Source organism: Salvelinus sp. IW2-2015, linkage group LG30, assembly GCF_002910315.2.
Source record: "Salvelinus sp. IW2-2015 linkage group LG30, ASM291031v2, whole genome shotgun sequence".
NCBI lineage: Eukaryota > Metazoa > Chordata > Actinopteri > Salmoniformes > Salmonidae > Salvelinus > Salvelinus sp. IW2-2015.
Genome location: NC_036869.1, coordinates 18,018,626 through 18,028,827, shown reverse-complemented (window position 1 = coordinate 18,028,827; position 10,202 = coordinate 18,018,626). Strand labels below are relative to the sequence as shown.

Here is a 10,202-nt window from a genome sequence, read left to right as displayed (position 1 = left end):
TTATTTGGGATGCTGTTCTGTTTAGGAACATGATCTTAGTGTAACAGAGCAGGAACAGAACAGAGACGAAGAACAGAACACTGTGTGTGTAACAGAGCAGGAACAGAACAGAGATGAAGAACAGAACACTGTGTGAAACAGAGCAGGAACAGAACACTGTGTGTGAAACAGAGCAGGAACAGAACAGAGATGAAGAACAGAACACTGTGTGTGTAACAGAGCAGGAACAGAACAGAGATGAAGAACAGAACACTGTGTGAAACAGAGCAGGAACAGAACACTGTGTGTGAAACAGAGCAGGAACAGAACAGAGATGAAGAACAGAACACTGTGTGTAACAGGCAGGAACAGAACAGAGATGAAGAACAGAACACTGTGTGTAACAGAGCAGGAACAGAACAGAGACTAAGAACAGAACTCTGTGTGTGACAGAGCAGCAACAGAACAGAGATAAAGAACAGAACACTGTGTGTGTGACAGAGCAGGAACAGAACAGAGACTAAGAACAGAACTCTGTGGTTGACAGAGCAGCAACAGAACAGAGATAAAGAACAGAACTCTGTGTGAAAGGCTGACAGACGATCAAACCCTAAACACTGAAACTGAATCCTCAACATCAGCGTATGTTCAGCATGTTTATCTCTGTTTCAGGCTTTTATCAGGCCAAGAGTAAGTGGCTGCCTTTATTCTGCTTCTGACGTCATCACTGAAACTGAAAGAAAATGCTTCATCTTGTAGTTGATCATTATTTATCAACTGACTTTGAATGTATTGTGTTTGACTGTATCCATTTAGAATGTGATTGTGTCTGTTTTCCTTGTAGCTTCTGATGATGGTTCAAACTCATCCAATAGGCATGAGTTTCTCTCTCACTAATCAAACAGGTGAATGTCTCTCTAGTTGTCTGTTCTTGAAACACCAATGTCAACTTTCTCCCCAAACCCCTATTGACGTGAATTCATGTCATGATGTACGCAAGTTTGATGTCTGTCTGTCTGTCTGTCTGTCTGTCTGTCTGTCTGTCTGTCTGTCTGTCTGTCTGTCTGTCTGTCTGTCTTTACAGCAGAGAAGCAGAGACAAGAAAAGAAAGACAAAAAACTCTTCTAGAAGTTTGAGTCAAAGTAATGTGCACCCAGCCACAAAGACACATTTCTCTAAAACAGCAATATCTGGTGATAACTTCTTGGGTGACACTTAACTTGACACCCAAGTGTCATAACACGTTCTAATGTGGTCATAACCATGTCATAATATGTCATAACAGCTGACATAACTTGTCATAATATGGTCATAACACTGTCATGACCCATATATTTACACCTGTTGTGACATATATTGCGTTATTTTATGGCTGGTTATGACACCTACATAAGCGTGTCAGAACCCACATTTATTCAACTTAATGTTGTCACTGCCAATAAGTTTCCTTTCGCTTTGTTTTTGTTGTATTGAATTCTTTACAGTCATGTTTTTTTCCCTCATATTTTGTTGTAAAAAATACACTGTATGACACTGTCAAGAAGCATTATGACCATCATAATCATATAAACCAGTAGGCTTATCACATACAAGCCCTTATATCAGTCATCAGTGAAATAGAGGGTTTCTTGTCCTGCTTCTGAAATCTGCTCCTGCATTCATCCCATTCATCAGCAACAGAGCATAGGGGTAGGTGCATGTCTGACATCAATTTGTGTGCAATTACAAGGATAATTATATATATATATACATATCATAAACATACCGTTGACACGTAGGCTATGGTGTAATGGAATGTTTACCTTTGTGTGGTAGGTTTTGTGGGTTTTTACAGTCTTATGTAGGTGTCATAACCAGCCATAAAATGACGCAAGACACGTCACAACAGGCCTAAAAAAATGTGTCATGACAGTGTTATGACCATATTACAACAAGTTATGACAAGTTATGTCAGCTGTTATGACATATTATGACATGGTCATGACCCTGTCATAACGTGTTATGACGCTGGGTGTCAAGTAAAGTGTTACCACTTCTTGTAACTAATAACTGTACAACTAAAATCTACAATGACAAAAATCTTAATTGTTTTACAATAACTGGGTCTGAAATTGGGGTTATGCGTTTTAAACTAGTTTGAAATGCATAACTAGTTATTTGACTATACCGGAAAAATACTTTTAACTTTTGCTAACGTGTATCACTGAAGTTGTTAGACGTTACAAACTAAGTTCTAAAGCTATGCTGTCACTGTCAACATCCTGGAATATGGAGTATCACTATTGTCTTAATAATAGACAATATCAATAACTTCAGAACTTTAGGATTATCTTTCTGCTACACAGGTAAACCTGGAAGTATGACGGCTGCGTGGTCCCATGGTGTTTATACTTGCGTACTATTGTTTGTACAGATGAACGTGGTACCTTCAGGCGTTTGGAAATTGCTCCCAAGGATGAACCAGACTTGTGGAGGTCTTGTGGAGGTCTTGGCTGATTTCTTTTGATTTTCCCATGATGTCAAGCAAAGAGGCACTGAGTTTGAAGGTAGGCCTTGAAATACATCCACGGTAGCAACTCCAATTGACTCAAATGATGTCAATTAGCCTATCAGAAGCTTCTAAAGCCATGACATAATTTTCTGGAATTTTCCAAGCTGTTTAAAGTCACAGTCAACTTAGTTTTATGTAACTTCTGACCACAGGAATTGTGATACTGTGAATTTAAGTGAAATAATCTGTCTGTGAACAATTGTTGGAAATGACTTTGTCATGCCAAAGTAGATGTCCTAACCGACTTGCCAAACTATAGTTTGTTAACAAGAAATTTGTGGAGTGATTGAAAAACAAGATTTAATGACTCAACCTAAGTGTTGTGAATCCGACTTCAACTGTAGGTTATACTGTAGTCTCTCTGGTCTCCTCTCATCTAGTTACATGACCTTTAACCCCTCAGGCAGCCACCAACAGGGCTGTTAAGGCACAGTTACTGTAATCACTACATCAGCCATGTATGAAAAGAAACATACAACGATAACCCTCATAGCAGGTTTTAATGACCAGTTACCTACCTGAGAAAGGCTAGTCGGACTGGTGAGCTATGTTAGAATTATGAGCTATGTTTAACATATTGTTATATATAACATAACACAGCTATAATGTGATTTATTCAGCATATATGCCCCTTAAACATCCAATAATCATTATATTTACTTTACTTTCTATTTGCAACTATGTTGCTTCAGCTTTACCCTGGTGCCTGATGATATTGTACATCTTTCATCTCCTATTGGATCATAATTCCTCCACTGGTGTGTTTTCATGTCACCTACAACATCATACCCAGCAGTCACTCCTTATTCCAAGATGTGTTATTTTTTATGTGTGAATTATGTGTGAAATAACAAACATAACACCATAGCAAACATTATATATTTGTTTACTTCTAATGCCATTCAAATATGGCTTAATATGTTCTGTATATCCAGTTAACAGAGGAATCAGCTGCCTTTTCATTCTTCCTGAGTTGTCTTGTCACAGAATTTCCTGACTGTTTCCAGAATGCAGAAAAACAAGGTGGCAAGAAGGATTCCATGACCTGAGACTTTTATCTGATAAACAAGCTATGGCCTCTGCTCTACCCAGCTTACTTCCTGGTGTATGTGCCAAAACCCATGTTCTCTGTTGACAATAAAAACGGACTATGCCAGAGGGAGTCTGTAGAAGTTTCCACCAAACACTGATACAGGGTCAGATATTTATTTCACCATCCGTGGTTCATGTTAGGATTGGAAGTAGGGTACTCAGATCCAAGATCTGTGGTGAGAGGCAACTTCTACTTTGAGCATGACAGAGATGCAGCAGCATGAAGTTGCCCTAATATGCTGATCTTGGGTCAGTTTTGCATTTTCCCCACTAATGGTTAAGGTTAGGATTGGGGGAGGGGAAGCTGATCTATAAACTTTACCCAGGAGCGACAAAGACACCCAAAATTCAAGTGACTCATCAGGTGACTTCTTTGAATCAGTAGTGAGGAGAGTAACAGTCTACCTATAGATGTCACTGTGGCATTGTTCTTCCTTCACTACAGCCTATGTGACTGATGGTTTGTCCTTATCATTCTTTCAGGGACTTTCCATTCACAGACTTATTAGCTAACTGAACTTGATGTGGTTATCCCCKCCACACACATACCAGAACACACTGTGGGAGTGGCAAGAATTCCAGAACACATTTTAATTGGGGAGAATTTTTTTTGAAAATATGACCATAGATTACTTGTGTAGGCCTGTTACTGTAGTTATGGTCAAAGAGTTTCAGCTAGTATCCACTGGCTCTGTTCTAGTTCTTTCAGTCACCTGAAGTCGTTGTGACACAAAAATACTGAAAATAATGTAGGCTAACAAACAAATAATGTGTCAATGTAATAGTCCAACATCCCACACRGCAGTTTGGGTATGAAAAACCATGTACTGTACAGGCTCCTAGAACTAGATGATGTGGCAGTGTGTCGGACATCTCAGGATGGAGGATAGATAGACACAAGATGGCTGCTTCCTGACGCTCTTACAGGAAAGGGTGTAGGATTTACCTCAACACTCCCTGTTTGACTCCCCCTCCATGTCTGTGTATGTTTGTGTGTGAGTATGCGTGTGCGTGTGCATGCTCTGCTCGTGTTTGTCTGTGTGTGCACAGTACTTTCCATTGCATTTCTATGCTGTATTATTTTATTGCTGTGTTTTTCAATGTGATGATATAAAACAATATCAAATGGAGCTAGATCCAACACCTCCTTCAATGGGTTACATACAGTATGCCAAATAAAGCTCTGACCTTAACCTGAGATACATGTAGCTCTATTGTGTCATTCTACCAAACCACACAAGCCCTCTGAGAATAATATAGGAAGAATACATTGTTTCTCCTCTTTCACATCAAAGTGATCCTCCTCCCATGTTATAGATTTGAGTCAAGGCCAATGACTAAATCTACAGCAGCAGGTTGCTGCTAGACCTTCCTGTATTTAAGTCTACCACAATACGCATCCAGTATCTACACTGGCTTGTCTTCACGATACTGATCAAAAATATAAGCGCAACATGTTTTGGTCCCATGTTTCATGAACTGAAATAAAAGATCCCAGAAATGTTCCATACACACAAAAACACTTATTTCTCTCAAATTTTGTGCACAAATTTCTTTATATCCCTGTTGGTGAGCATTTCTCATTTGCCAAGATAATCCATCCACCTGACAGGTGTGGAATATGAATAAGCTTATTAAACAGCATGATCATTACACAGGTGCACCTTGTGCTGGGGGCAATAAAAGGCCACTCTAAAATGTGCAGTTTGTCACACAACACAATGCCACAGATGTCTCAAGTTTTGAGGGAGCGTGCAATTGGCATGCTTGACTGCAGGAATGTCCACCAGAGCTGTTGCCAGAGAATTTAATGTTCAATTCAGTACGTTCAACCGGCCTCACAACCGTAGACCACATGTAACCACACCAGTCCAGGACAATCAGGCTTCTTCACCTTTGGGATGGTCTGAGACGAACCACCCGGACAGCTAATGAAACTGTGGGTTTGCACAACCGAAGAATTTCTGCGCAAATGGTCAGAAACTGTCCCAGGGAAGCCCATCTGCGTGCTCGTCGTCCTCATCAGGGACTTGACCTGACTGCAGTTCGGCATCGTAACCGACTTCAGTGGGCAAATGCTCATCTTCCACGGCCCCTGGTATGCTGGAGAAGTGTGCTCTTCACTGATAAATTCCGGTTTCAACAGAAGGCACACAGCGTGTATGGCGTTGTGTGGGTGAGCGGTTTGCTGATGTCAACGTTGTGAACAGAGTGCCTTATGGGGCGGTGGGGTTATGGTATGGGCAGGCATAAGCTACTGTACGGACAACAAACACAATTGTGTTTTATCGATGACAACCACAATCAGCCTTCAACACCTCATGTTTCAGCATGATAATGCACAGGGATGTCGCAAGGATCTGTACACAATTCCTGAAAGCTGAAAATGTCCCAGTTCTTCCATGGCCTGCATACTCACCAGACATGTCACCCATTGAGCATGTTTGGGATGCTCTGGATCGACGTGTAAGACAGTGCCTTCCAGTTCTCGCCAATATCCAGCAACTTCGCACAGCTATTGAAGAGGAGTGGGACAACATTCTACAGGCCACAATATACAGCCTGATCAACTCTATGCAAATTAGGTTTTGTCACACTGCATGAGGCAAATGGTGATCACACCAAATACAATGCATTGGGAAATATTATTTTGACCCCTTGATTTTTTCCATATTTTGTTACATTACACCCTTATCTCACCTCATTTGCTCACATTGTATATAGACTTATTTTTCTACTGTATTATTGACTGTATGTTTGTTTTACTCCATGTGTAACTCTGTGTTGTTGTATGTGTCGAACTGCTTTGCTTTATCTTGGCCAGGTCGCAATTGTAAATGAGAACTTGTTCTCAACAAACATTACAGCCTTATTCTAAAATGTATTAAATTGCTTTTTCCCCTCAACAATCTACACACAATATCCCATAATGACCAAGTAAAAACAGGTTTTTAGAATTTTATGCAAATATATTAAAAGTAAAAAACTGAAATATTACATTTACATAAGTATTCAGACTCTTTACTCAGTACTTTATTGAAGCACCTTTAGCATTGATTACAGCCTTGAGTAGTCTTGGGTATGATGCTACAAGCTTGGGACACCTGTATTTGGGGAGTTTCTCCCATTCTTCTTTGCAAATCCTCTCAAGCTCTGTCAGGTTGAATGGGGAGCATCACTGCACAGCTATTTTCAGGTGTCTCCAGAGATGTTCGATCAGGTTCAAGTCCGGGCTCTGGCTGGGCCACTCAACGACATTCAGACACTTGTCCTGAAGCCACTTGTGCGTTGTCAGTTTCAACAGAAGCCGACTGAGAGGTGCCTTTTGGAAGGTGATCCTTCACCCCAGTCTGAGGTCTAGAGCACTCTGGAGCAGGTTTTCATCAAGGATCTCTCTGTACTGACTAATCTCTCTGTCCCTGCCGCTGAAAAACATCCCCACAGCATGATGCTGCCACCATCATGCTTCACCTTAGGTCAGGCCAAAGAGTTCCATCTTGGTTTCATCAGACCAAAGAATTTTGTTTCTCATGGTCAGAGAGTCCATTAGGTACCTTTTGCAATCTCCAAGTGGACGGTCATGTGCCTTTTACTGAGGAGTGGCTTCCGTCTGGCCACTCTACCTGATTGGTGGAGTGCTGCAGAGATGGTTGTCCTTCTGGAAGGTTCTCCCATCTCTACTGAGGAACTCTGGACTTCTGTCAGAGTGACCATGGGGTTGTTGGTCACCTCCCTGACCAAGGCCCTTCTCCCCCGATTGCTCAGTTTGGCCGGGCAGCCAGCTCTAAGTAGAGTGTTGGTGGTTCCAAACTTCTTCCATTTAAGAATGATGGAGGCCACTGTGTTCTTGGGGAACTTCAATGCTGCATGGTACCCTTGGTACCCTTCCCCAGATCTGTGCCTCGACACAATCCTGTCTCTATGGACAATTCCTTTGACCTCATGGCTTGGTTTTTGCTCTGACATACACTGTCAACTGTGGGACCTTATATAGACAGGTGTGTGCCTTTCCAAATCATGTCCAAGCAATTGAATTAACAACAGGTGGACTCCAATCAAGTTGTCGAAACATCTCAAGGATGACCAATGGAAACAAGATGCACTTGAGCTAAATTTTAAGTCTCATAGCAAAGGGTCTGAATACTTATGTAAATACGGTATTTCTGGTTTTGTGTTTTTATAAATTTGCAAACATTTCTAAAATCCTGTTTTCGCTTTGTCATTATGGGGTATTGTGTTTAAATTGAATTTTAAGTCTCATAGCAAAGGGTCTGAATACTTATGTAAATACGATATTTCTGGTTTTGTGTTTTTATAAATTTGCAAACATTTCTAAAATCCTGTTTTCGCTCTGTCATTATGGGGTAAGGAAATCAGTCAATTGAAATACATTCATTAGGCACTAATCTATGGATTCCACATGAATGGGAATGCAGATATAGATCTGTTGGTCACAGTTACCTTTTTAAAAAAAAGCTTGGGGCGTGGATCAGAAAACCAGTCAGTATCTGGTCTGATCACCATTTGCCTCATGCAGCGTGACACACCTCATTCGCATAGAGTTGATCAGGCTGTATATTGTGGCCTGTAGAATGTTGTCCCATTCCTCTTCAGTAGCTGTGTGAAGTTGCTGGATATTGGGGGGAACTGGAAGACGCTGTCTAACACGTCAATCCAGAGCATCCCAAACATGCTCAATGGGTGACATGTCTGGTGAGTATGCAGGCCATGGAAGAACTGGGAATTTTTTTAAGGTATCTGTGACCAACAGATGCACATCTGTATTCCCAGTGACGTGAAATCCATAGATTAAGGCTTAATTTATGTATTTCAATTGACTGATTTCCTTATATGAACTGTAACTCAGTAAATCTTTGAAATTGTTGCATGTTGCGTTTATATTTTTGTTCAGTGTAGAATAAGAAGATGATCAATGTTAAAGATATAGCTTCTCATTCATAAGTCTGACCATAATACAGGGTCATTCTAAAGAGCGTTAGGATCTCTCAGTGAGGTGGTGGTCTCTTACTGTATGTTTCTGTATTAAGACCATGTGTCTATTATAGACTTGGTATAATTACATTATGACTGTCATCAGCCAGTTTCTTCTGTTTCAGATCAAATAGAGTTTTCAATTAGTTGGCTTGTCTGACAGTCAGGATTTTGTATTGCTCCACAATCTCATGTGTCTGACTGTTTATGTCCTCATTTGCCCCTACAACATGCGCTGTGTTTTCATGACACATTGATAATGAAACCTACAAACGTATACCAGTGCAAGGAGTGATGGTGTTTGAGATATTGCTCTGTTTAGAAACATGATCTCAGTGTAACAGCCGCAACAGAACAGAGTTGAAAAACAGCTTATACTAGTGCTGATGACCATGAAAATTAATTAGCATCACTCTCTAGTCTTTCAAGGAGCATGTGAGGTGATGACATAGAAATTGATAGACATAATAAACATTAATACAATTGACGTTGGTAATTTATAGGCCTTTAGTTTCTCACTATATTTGAACCTGAATGCACTCTCGGGATACATAAACAGTTTCACATTGACAAAGCCATCAAAGTTAGTACACATACACTATAGTTCAAAAGTTTGTGGTCACTTAGAAATGTCCTTGTTTTTGAAAGAAAAGCACATTTTTTGTCCATTAAAATAACATCAAATTGATCATAAATACAGTGTAGACATTGTTAATGTTGTAAATTACTATTGTAGCTGGAAACGGCAGACTTTTTAAATGAAATGTCTACATAGGCGTATAGAGGTCCATTATCAGCAACCATCCCTCCTGTGTTCCAATGGCACGTTGTGTTAGCTAATCCAAGTTTATCATTTTAAAAGGCTAATTGATCATTAGAAAACCCTTTTGCAATTATGTTAGCACAACTGAAAACTGTTGTCCTGATTAAAGAAGCAATAAAACTGTCCCTGTCTAGACTAGTTGAGTATCTGGAGCATCAGAATTTGTGGGTTCGATTACAGGCTCAAAATGGCCAGAAACAAAGAACTTTCTTCTGAAACTCATCAGTCTATTCTTGTTCTGAGAAATGAAGGCTATTGCGAGAAATTGCCATGAAACTGAAGATCTCGTACAACGCTGTGTATTAGTCCCTTCACAGAACAGCGCATATTGGCTCTAACCAGAATAGAAAGAGGAATGGGAGGCCCCGGTGCACAACTGAGCAAGAGGACAAGTACATTAGAGTGTCTAGTTTGAGAAACAGACACCTCACAAGTCCTCAACTGGCAGCTTCATTATTAAATTGTACCTGCAATACACCAGTCTCAACGTCAAAAGGGAAGAGGCGACTCCGGGATGCTTCTTCTTTCAAAAACAAGGACATTTCTAAGTGACCCCAAACTTTTGAATGGTAGTGTTTATATTGTCCAGGCCCAAGTACACCACTGTTTTGGGCATATGGTTCATTGATAAAACACATACAACTTACTTTCAGTTTCGTGAAAGTCAACCTCTGCTTTTTGGTTCCACCCAGATTTTACTGATGCTTGAGCGAGCTAAATTCTCATTGGCTCAAAACACATATTCAAGCTCTTTATGTATTGGTG

The 10,202-nt window shown here is 40.3% G+C and overlaps 1 long non-coding RNA gene across 1 annotated transcript in view; it reads right to left on the bottom strand.

Moving 5' to 3' along the window:
* LOC139023306 (uncharacterized) overlaps window positions 1-10,202 on the bottom strand; it is an 81,959-nt gene that overhangs the window by 53,021 nt on the left and 18,736 nt on the right. The gene's annotated exons all lie outside the window — the stretch shown is intronic.